Source organism: Mustela putorius, unplaced genomic scaffold (assembly GCF_011764305.1).
Source record: "Mustela putorius furo isolate JIRA1106 unplaced genomic scaffold, ASM1176430v1.1 tig00000281_pilon_pilon_pilon, whole genome shotgun sequence".
NCBI classification, from domain to species: domain Eukaryota; kingdom Metazoa; phylum Chordata; class Mammalia; order Carnivora; family Mustelidae; genus Mustela; species Mustela putorius.
In genome coordinates this window covers 31,778,250-31,787,896 of record NW_025421343.1, presented here as the reverse complement: position 1 = coordinate 31,787,896, position 9,647 = coordinate 31,778,250, and the positions used below count along the sequence as shown (strand labels likewise).

The 9,647-nt window shown below is 36.6% G+C and overlaps 1 protein-coding gene across 1 annotated transcript in view; it reads left to right on the top strand.

The window, feature by feature from the left end:
* Positions 1-371: 371 nt before the first annotated feature.
* NCOA1 (nuclear receptor coactivator 1) overlaps positions 372-9,647 on the top strand; it is a 100,749-nt gene continuing 91,473 nt past the window's right edge. The window contains exon 1 of the mRNA XM_004745923.3: positions 372-460. The gene's annotated coding sequence lies outside the window, so the exon portion shown is untranslated. The remainder of the gene's footprint in view (positions 461-9,647) is intronic.

The following is a 9,647-nucleotide window of genomic DNA, read 5'->3' as shown; positions in this document are numbered from 1 at the left end:
GGAAAGTGAAATTTGAATTTCACTTGTGTAGAGTTCTTCCTTCATTGGACATTGCACTGGAAGGAATATAGTTAGTTCGGTTAGTATGATCATTGAAGAAATGTTAATGCTATTTAACCAGCTAGTCACCTGAAATGCTTGGGGATTTTTTTTTTCCATTTCCCAGTGGGTATTAAGGTTTTTGCCAAAAATAAGTGAATCAAGTGAGATGACTTAAACTTTAAGCTAGGCTTTAAAAAGTACATATTCTTCTATAAATTTGGGCAGTGAAAATTATATGTACATTTATATTGTGATTTTCTTCATGTTCCTTCTGTTCTAGTTGGGGGATGACCCTGAAATTAACTGGAGGTTTACCTGACTTGATCATTTTCTAGTGCCCTCAGAATATGATTCCATTGTTTTGCCAAGTAATTGATATGCAGCTCTGTTACTTTGGTACTTCTGCTACCTTATAACTGTAAGGATCAAATTTTAGTATATTTATTTTTCTTTGATTGGTTTATATATGTACATTTAACCAGACTGTATTCTGAAATTAGTTTCTAAAATATTTGAGGAAAATTGAACAACTTCTGATCGGGGGCTTAATCGTTTATTTTAGATACTGGAATATTTTTTAAAGATTTACTTATTTATTTTAGAGAGAGAGAGAAGGGTGCACATGCATGCTAGCACGGGAAGGGGCAAAGGGAGAGGGAGAGAAGCAGATTCCCCACTGAGCACAAGGCGTGATACAGGGCTTGATCTCAAGACCCTGAGATCATGACCTGAGCCAAAACCAAGAGTCAGATGCTTAACTGACTGAGCCACCAAGGTCCCCCTCGATATTGGAATAATTTTATGTAGTAAATGTGATTTTGGTTTTGGATAATCATCTGTGAATTATCTGTGTCTAATGCTGATATTCATTCTCTTCTGGCGACAGCTTCTAGCTGATTTTGTGCTCATTAGTATTCGAATCTGAAAGAGGGTGGAATTGATGGGAAGAGAGAGACAATGAAATTTTTATCACTTAGTTTTGTCTCTCTAATCACCATTTTCTTTTTTTAAGGCTATTACTTCTTTGCTAAACTATTATAAACTTTTCTGCTGTGCACATGCAAGTAAATAACACTTTGTTGTTTACACAGTTAAAGAGAGCTATGGTCAGGAAGACTGATTTTAATCTCTTTTTTATACTTATTTTAAGAAATACCAACACATTTTCCATAAGGTAGAATGATATAGAACTAATTTTTTGGAAGACATGTACAGTGTATCTACAATTACCCAATGTTGTACAATAACCAGGAATCATCTAGTACCATGGATTTGCAAGGAAATGTTGAGGGTTGTTTCTGCCCAGTTGTCTTAATAAGATAGCATTCCACAAATTTGTATTTCATATGCTGACTGTCTATCCTTAGGCACAAATTCATACAACAGGAGTATTTTAGCAAGGTGAATGCATATATGTTTATTTTTTAATCTTGAAAAATTAAATTTTAAATAAAGTCATTGTGAGTAATTTAAAATATTAGGTTTTAAAACTAATTTGATTTTTCTCTTTTTCCTATATTTTTGTTAATAGAAAACAAAAAATAAACTTTTATAGCTTTTCCAAACTTACTCTTTCCATTTAGAAAAAAAAATACAAAGAAAGAAAGCATTCTCTTAATCTGTAGGATGAACTTTTAATGGTAAACATAAAATGTATTAAGTGCAGTTTTTCAAACATTACATAGTTTTAGAATTTAAGTTATCAAGTCCTTGATAATGTCTTTATTATTAACATAATATCAATAAGATTTTGCACAGGATTTGCTTTTAAGAAAAATCTGATGTTTTATAGAATCAATTAGAATTGAGATAAAAATGATGTCTTTATTTTTAAGAATTCATTGCTTTGATCCATTTATTTCCTTTTTTTTAAATTCCTGGCCATAAGAGTTCAGCTACTGTGGAATACTATGCAGCCATCAAAAGAAATGAAAGCTTGCCATTTGCAACAATGTGGATAGAACTAGAGGGTATCATGCTAAGTGAAATAAGTTCATCAGAGAAAGACAATTATCATATGATCTGACTGACACAAGAAATTTGAGAGGCTGGGCTAGGGTCATAGGGAATAGGGAGGGAAAAAATGAAATAAGATGGGATCAGGAGGGAGACAAACCATAAGAGACTGTTAATCTCACGAAACAAACTAAGGATTGCAGGGTGGTGGTTGGGGGTAGGATTAGGGTGGCTGGGTTATGGACATTAGGGAAGGTATGTGCTATGGTGAGTGCTATGAAAAGCCTGATGATTCACATACCAGTACCTCTGGTGCAAATAGTACATTATGTATTTTTTTTTTAAAAGTTCAGATACTGGCAGGCCACTTATGGCAGAGATTATGGCAGGAGTTCTTCTCTGGGCCAGGGAGAGAGCCATTATCTGAGTTCTGGTCTCTGGCTTTGTGGATTCAGAGAGACTTTTTGTTTCCAGGCATTTAAGGAAATCTTTGTTTAGGCATTAGCTTCAAAATATCTGTTTTTTTTTTTTAACAAAAAATTAGGAATCATTCAGAGAAACAGGAAAGTAAGGCATATAGAGAGGAAAAATAGCAATTAATAGAAACTGTCTTTAAGGAAGTCTAGGAATTGCCCTTACTCCAGTAAGGAAAAGTAGATAAATTGGATTTCATCAAAATTAAAGACTTTGTTCATAAAACAAAATGTTTACAAATCATGTATCTGGTAGAGGTGAGGTACCCTAATATAAAGAACTCTCATAGGGTGTCAGGATGGCCGAGTGGTCTAAGGCGCCAGAATCACAATGAACTCTCAAAAATAAAAAGACAAATAACCCAATTTTAAAATGGGCAAAGTGACATTCTCCAAAGAATATATAAAAATGGCCAATAAGCACATGAAAAAGCACAGTAGGGAAATAAATGCAAATCAAAACTGTAATGAGATACCATTTCACAACCCCTAGCATGGCCAGAGTTAAGATAAAATTACAAAACACAAAATAACAAATTTCGTGAGGATGTGGAGAAATTGGAACAATTGTACATTTCTGGTAAAAAATTAAGGTGGTATAGCCACTGTGGAAGACAGTTTGGCAGTTCCTCCAAAAGCTAAAGAGAGTTACAGTATGATGCAGTAGTTCCAGTCCAAGAATACTAAGAGAATTGAAGACATTGATGCATATAAATGTTCACGGAATCATTATTGATAAATAGCCCCTGAAATGGAAAAACCTAATGTATATCAACTGATGAATAAACAAAATGTGGATATTTGAAAAATGGAAAATTACTCAACCATAACAAGTACGGTGAAAATCCCCAAAGTCCCCACACTTTATCACATGAGAAAGATTTCAATTGACAAGGGATTAAAACGACAAGAAAACTGAAAACTTCTTTTAGAGAACCTTAGGTGTCTGAGAAATATTTCTATATGGCAGCTGCTCAGTGCAGGAGCTTTGTTTATCATGATTTTCCTATGTGATTCTTTTCTTACAGCTGTCAGCTTGGAGAGGTTTAGCTCGCAGAATGCCCCCTCATCATGTCTATGCTGTTTTGTGCTAATTGCCTGCTAAGCATTTTAATGTGTAAGAGTTGTTTACTAACATATTGTTACTTACTTTTCAAATTGTATGGTTCTCAGCTAAGTCTGGAGGATGAGTGACAAATGTCTTATGTTCTAGAAATTTATAATTCAACTGAAATGTAAAACACTGACCTATTTCTTCAGCCCCACCTGTTTGGTTTTGTCTGGTCTATTTGAGATAGATGTGGTTTCTAATTCCTAAAATGGTTCTCTGCAGATTGCTTGAGGTTGTTTGGGTACAACTTAGCAAGTCTTCAAATCAACAGGGAACTTTTACTCAGAAACCTTACCTCTTTTTAAAAGGTGATACGCAAATTGGTTTCCTGAAACCCACATTTCTTTTCTTAATGAACCTTATTTAAGTACCCTTACTGCCAAACGTAAAGCCATTCCACAAATAGAAGAGCTGTAATAGTTCTTACTCATCAGAGGTTTTGCATTCCACGATCTGTATATTGTGTTTTGTAAATAGAAAGCAGTTAATACCAGAATCATATCATCAGCACATTGTTGGTGACTCTCTCATAGCTTCTTATTGTTGGCTCTTCTTTTGGTAGGCCAGCCTGTCTGGCTGCTGTTGAATTATTGTCTAATGTCTCCTTAGCCTCAGAATCTCAGATAAATGTAGGAGATATCAATCTCTAGCCAGTAGTCTGAAGGGTGCACGGTCTGGGGAATCTTGTTTTAAGTCTAGCTCAGAATTATCCAGTCTGTGAGACTGTATTAGTTATGTTTACAGTTGTATGACTGTAACGTGACTTCATGTCTCTACAGTACTATAGAATATTGTGGGGGATTCCCCCCAAATAGTAGATTTTTACCTTTTCAAAATTAGAAGAGATATTCTCCAATTTCTAGATCAAGAAGACAGGTTTTTTGGGGTTTTTTTCCCCATTGAGAACAGGGTAACAAGGATTTCAAGCAAGCGTAGTTTCTCAGTTATAGGAAAGAATTCCAAAGCTTTATGAAAGATTCCAGAAAATATTTAACTATAAAATATCTTAAATATCCTTTAAACTTTCAAATGTCATATTACTTAAGGAGCTTTATCACTTTTAATTCATCGCCTATTTTAGCTTTTACATCTTTTAGACATTATGTTGGATACTGGATATATAATAAAAAGATCTAATAACTGTCTTTGAGTTCATAATCTAGAAGGGGAGACACACAGGAGAATTATAATTTATAGCATAGTGTAATAAGAAGTGTATGGCCCTTTGAATTTTGAGAGCTAGTAGAATTTCAGATGGGTATAACCTAATGTCTTTGGAGGCAAAAAAGATGGGCAGATAAGAAAGTAAGTAGTCCCTGAGCAGGAGGTGTAGGGAGTTAGCTGGTTTCCTTTCTTTCAGTTGAGCAAACTCTAAAGTCTTCTCTTTCATTTTCTTCCCCTCTTCATTTTCTGTATACTTCTATTGAAAAGTTTAGAGTTAATGTTCCTTCATTATTATAAAATTTGTTGCAGAATTTCATTTTTTCTATTAATACATTTAAAAATATTGCACTTTATTTCTATGTGAATATAAAATGAAGTGGCTTCTTCTGTGATATTTGGTTAACCTCATTTATGTTTCTATGAATACATTACTTAGATGATTATTGTTATTTTGGGTTTGGGTTTCAGAATAGATGCTAAAAACATGCCAGATCTTTTGACATCTTTTTTGTTGTGGTGGTAGTTGTTACAAGGCTTGCATATTTGCCTTTGCATTGAGGCTGTCCACCTTAAACTGTAATTATTTTCCTTTTCGTGGGTCCTTTCTCTCTCCCCACCACAGGAGATTTAACAAGTATTTTTTATGATGACATCAATTGACAATGCAGCTCATCTCATTTATTTATCATTAATGGAAGTCTGGATCTTAAAAGTCCAGCATATTTTATACATGTTGAGTTTGAGGTGACAGTGAGCTATTCCAATGAAAAAAGCCATTTAGCAATTGGAAACTTAAATACCAAATTACTGAGATGAGAAAGATTGTACTCCCCTTCATAGCAGGAGTCTTAGAATGAAAATTAGGTCTTGTCATTCCTCTGTTCTTTACCTTCCACTGATTGCCTAATTCAGTCAGAAAAAAGCTCAAGTCTTTAAAATGATTTTTTCTGGCCTTACACAGTGTAGCCTCCTGTGATCTTTCAGAGCTTATCACCGTCCTCACTCCCCGGTTTTGGCTACACTAATCTTTCATGTTTCTCAAAAAGCATAGTTATGTGCTGGCCTTGAGGCCTTAAAGCTCGTCCCTCTGCCTCACCTCCTTCAAGTCTTTGCTTATATTCTCACCTTCTCAGTGAGACCTTTTCTAACTACTTAAAATTCTATTTAAAATTCTACTTAAAATTGCTATCCCTTCCCTTCCACACAGTCTCTATTTTCACCTGGTCTTTCTCTTCAACACTTATCACCTTCTAATAACTCCATAACTTACTTTTAAATTTTATGTATTGTCTCTCTCCCTCGCAATAGAATGAAACTCTGTGAGGACAGGGTTATTTTAAGATTTTGTCAGAGAGAGAGAGTGCACACAAGCAGGGAGAGCAGCAGGCAGAGGGAGAAGCAGGCTCCCGCTGAGCAGGGAGCACGATGTGGGACTCAAACCCAGGACCCTGGGATCATGACCTGAGCCGAAGGCAGACACTTAACTGACTGAGCCACCCAGGCATCCCAAGGACAGTGATTTTTATAAATTTTATTCACAGCTGTCTCCCCAGTACCTAAAACAGAGGCTGGCATATACTAGGAGATTGATAAATACTTATTGCTAAGTTAAGTTAGGGTTACCCACATTGAGATTTAAAGTTTTCTGACTAAAGTTACAGATTTTATTTTTATCTTTTTATCTTTCGACACCCCCACCCCCCCACGTCGAGCTCTCTGCTCAGCGGGGAGTCTGCTCCCTCGGCCTCTCCCCCTGCTCATGCTCTCTGTCTGAAATAAGCAGATAAAATCTTTTTAAAAAATATAATCTATAAATACTTTTTTAAAAGATTTTATTTATGTATTTGACAGAGATTACAAATGCAGAGAGGCAGGTGTTGGGGTGGGGGGAGGGGAAGCAGGCTCCCTGCTGAGCAGAGAGCCAATGTGAGGCTTGATCCCAAGACCCTGAGATCATGATCTGAGCTGAAAGCAGACTTAACCCACTGAGCCACCCAAGGCCCCCATAATCTATAAATGCTTGATTGAACAGAAGTTTAGTCACTTATTCACCAAGTTCTGTAATAGACACACAACAGGTGAGAGCTGATGGAAACTTTGTATATTATGTAAAGGAGGTTAAATGTCCTGTTTGCAGTGAGGATTTAGTGAAGGGTTTTAAGCAAAGATTGAGATGATTACATTTTTGATAGCCTGGTGGCTCAGGGAGACCATCTGGAAAGTTATTTTAATAGTCCAGCAGGAGACAGTGAGAGGAGAATTTGAGAAAGGGATGGATTTTGGAAACAATTGGGAAATAAAAATTGACAAATTTTGGTGTCTGCTTGCATGCGGAGAAGAAGCTAGAATGATTCCAACATACTGAGAGAAGAAATTGATGAGGTGATATTAAGTTCATTTTTGGAAAGTTAAATTTGAAGTGCCTATGTGATATCTCGATAGAGATTCGTGGTGAAGAATTGGATTCAGGGCCTGAGACTCAGGAGGTCTGAGCTAGAGATAGAGTTTCAGGGATAATCAGTACAGAGATGTGTTTTGAAATCATGTTGAGTGAGTGGTTTTACCCCAGGATAATATATGTAGTCTGAGGGAAAAAGAGATGTAGAACGTTAAGACCATAAGGAATTCTGACTCCGAATAATTGGGCAAAAAGTACTAAGAATGAAGTAAGAAGAAAATGACACTAATTGCAATCCCTCAGGTCATGACTTAAACATCACCTCTTCAGAGAAGGCTCGGGTGATCCCCCAATTAAAATTAGGTTTCCTCTGTTGCTTCTCTCTATGAACCGTATTCTTTTTCTTTGTAACTTTTATCACAATTTAAAAGTATATGTTGGGGCACCTGGGTGGCTCAGTCAGTTAAACGTCTACCTTTGGCTCAGGTCATGATCCCAGGGTCGTGAGATCCAGCCTCACGTTGGGCTCCCTGCTCAATGGGGAGCCTGCTTCTCCCTCCCCCTGCTTGTGTGCACTCGAATGCACTTGCTTGCTCTCTCCCTCTCAAATGAATAAGTCTTCTAAAAAAGAAAAAGAATATATACAATGGACTACTATGCAACCATAAAAAACCCCAAATCTTGCTATGTTAAATTTGCAATGATGTGGAAGGGTATTATGGAAGAGATCAGTCAGAGATCATATGATCTTTCTGACACGAGGAATTTGAGAGGCAGAGCTGGGGATCGTGTGGGGAAGGGAAGAAAAAAATGAAACAATATGGGACCAAACCATAAGAGACTCTTAATCTCAGGAAATAAACTGAAGGTTGCTGGAGGGGAGAGGGTTGGGAGGGATGGGGATGATGGGAGATGGACTTTGGAGAGGGTATGTGCTATGGTGATTACTGTGAAGTGTGTAAGACTGATGACTCACAGAGCTGTACCCCTGAAACAAATAATACATTATATGTTTATTTAAAAAAAAGAAAAAAATCAACAAAATTATACGTTATTTTTGTGTCTCTTCAAGTTTATGTTTTGTACTCCATGAAGACAGGAACCTCTCTTTTGCTGTCCATTATTTCCTCAGTTTTTAGCACAGTGCCTGATGCATGATAGACATACAGATTCATTTATTTTCTAAGTGTTTGTTAAGGTGTGGGATCACAGAAGCCAGTGGATGACAATGTTTTAGAACATAACTATTTTAAATGCTGCTCCGAGTAATCCAATAAAATAATAATAATATAAGTTAGCAGATATTGAGCAGTAAGAAATGAAGGAATGAGAAGTGCCCATTGTATTTATTGATGAGGAGGTTTGGAATGAGTTATCCCCTGAGTGAACACTGCCCCTAGAGCTGTTTCCAGTAGCCAGCTTCTCCGGAACTACAGTGTGCTCTTTACACACACTATTCAGTCCTCACGACAGATCTGAAGGTAGGTGAAGGTAATTATTATCCCTGTGTTACAGATGAGGAATTAGGTTTAAGGAGATTATATACTTTGCCCAAGAATAAGCAGGTAGTGGTTAATCCAGGACTTAAATAAACTTAAGGCCTTTCTGACCCCAAAGCCCATCTTTAATCACCATACTCCAGTGGGGGACCCAGTTGATTCCTCATCAGGGAACTGATACCTTGAAAATGACATTTGAGCAGGAATGGTTTAGGTGCTGTTTATAGGACAGATTAGAAGTGAGAGTGACTGGAATTGAGAAACCAGATACATGGATCTTGCATCAATCCAGAATGAGGCATTTGGTTCCAACTGGAATTATAACTATGTCTGAGAATAAAGAAGGAGGGGAGAATCTAAGATCTCTTATTAAGGAAAAATTGACAGGACATAGATACCAGTTAGGAATAAGGAGTAAACGGGACAAGTAAAAAGTAATTATAAGACTGCAATCCTAGGCAGTGGAGATTTCTGTGAACGCCACTTCAAATACGGGAAAAATTCAAATTGTGCCCTTTTGTTGCATGAAATAATAAATTTGTGATTAGAATTTTAGGTACTATTTATACACTGAGAAGGGAAATGACAGTCTTTGGTATTGAGAAAGGGCTAGTAACAGTAAATTTTCGAACTAGAGGAAAAAGATGTACTCCGATGTATTAATAAAAACCATGTGAGTGATTCTTAGATCTCAGCATTTTTTATAAGATACTTTATAAGCACAGCTGCCATTGCTGTGGTTTAATGATTTTATAATTTAAGGCAAAGCTAAAAGTTTTTCACATTTAACAAGAATTTTCTTTCCTTTTATAAGGGTAGATGGAGTGAAAGAGAATGGAGGAGGTGTATTGTTTGGCACTAATTAAACACAAAAGGTAGTGATAAATATAAGGCCAGGAATAGGGTTCTGAGGGCCATTAGGGATTCTGCAGAGACTAGTGGTTGATAGGGACAGGTCAGAAGGGATCTGTAAGTGCAGTCACTAACTGGCACAACATGTGAGA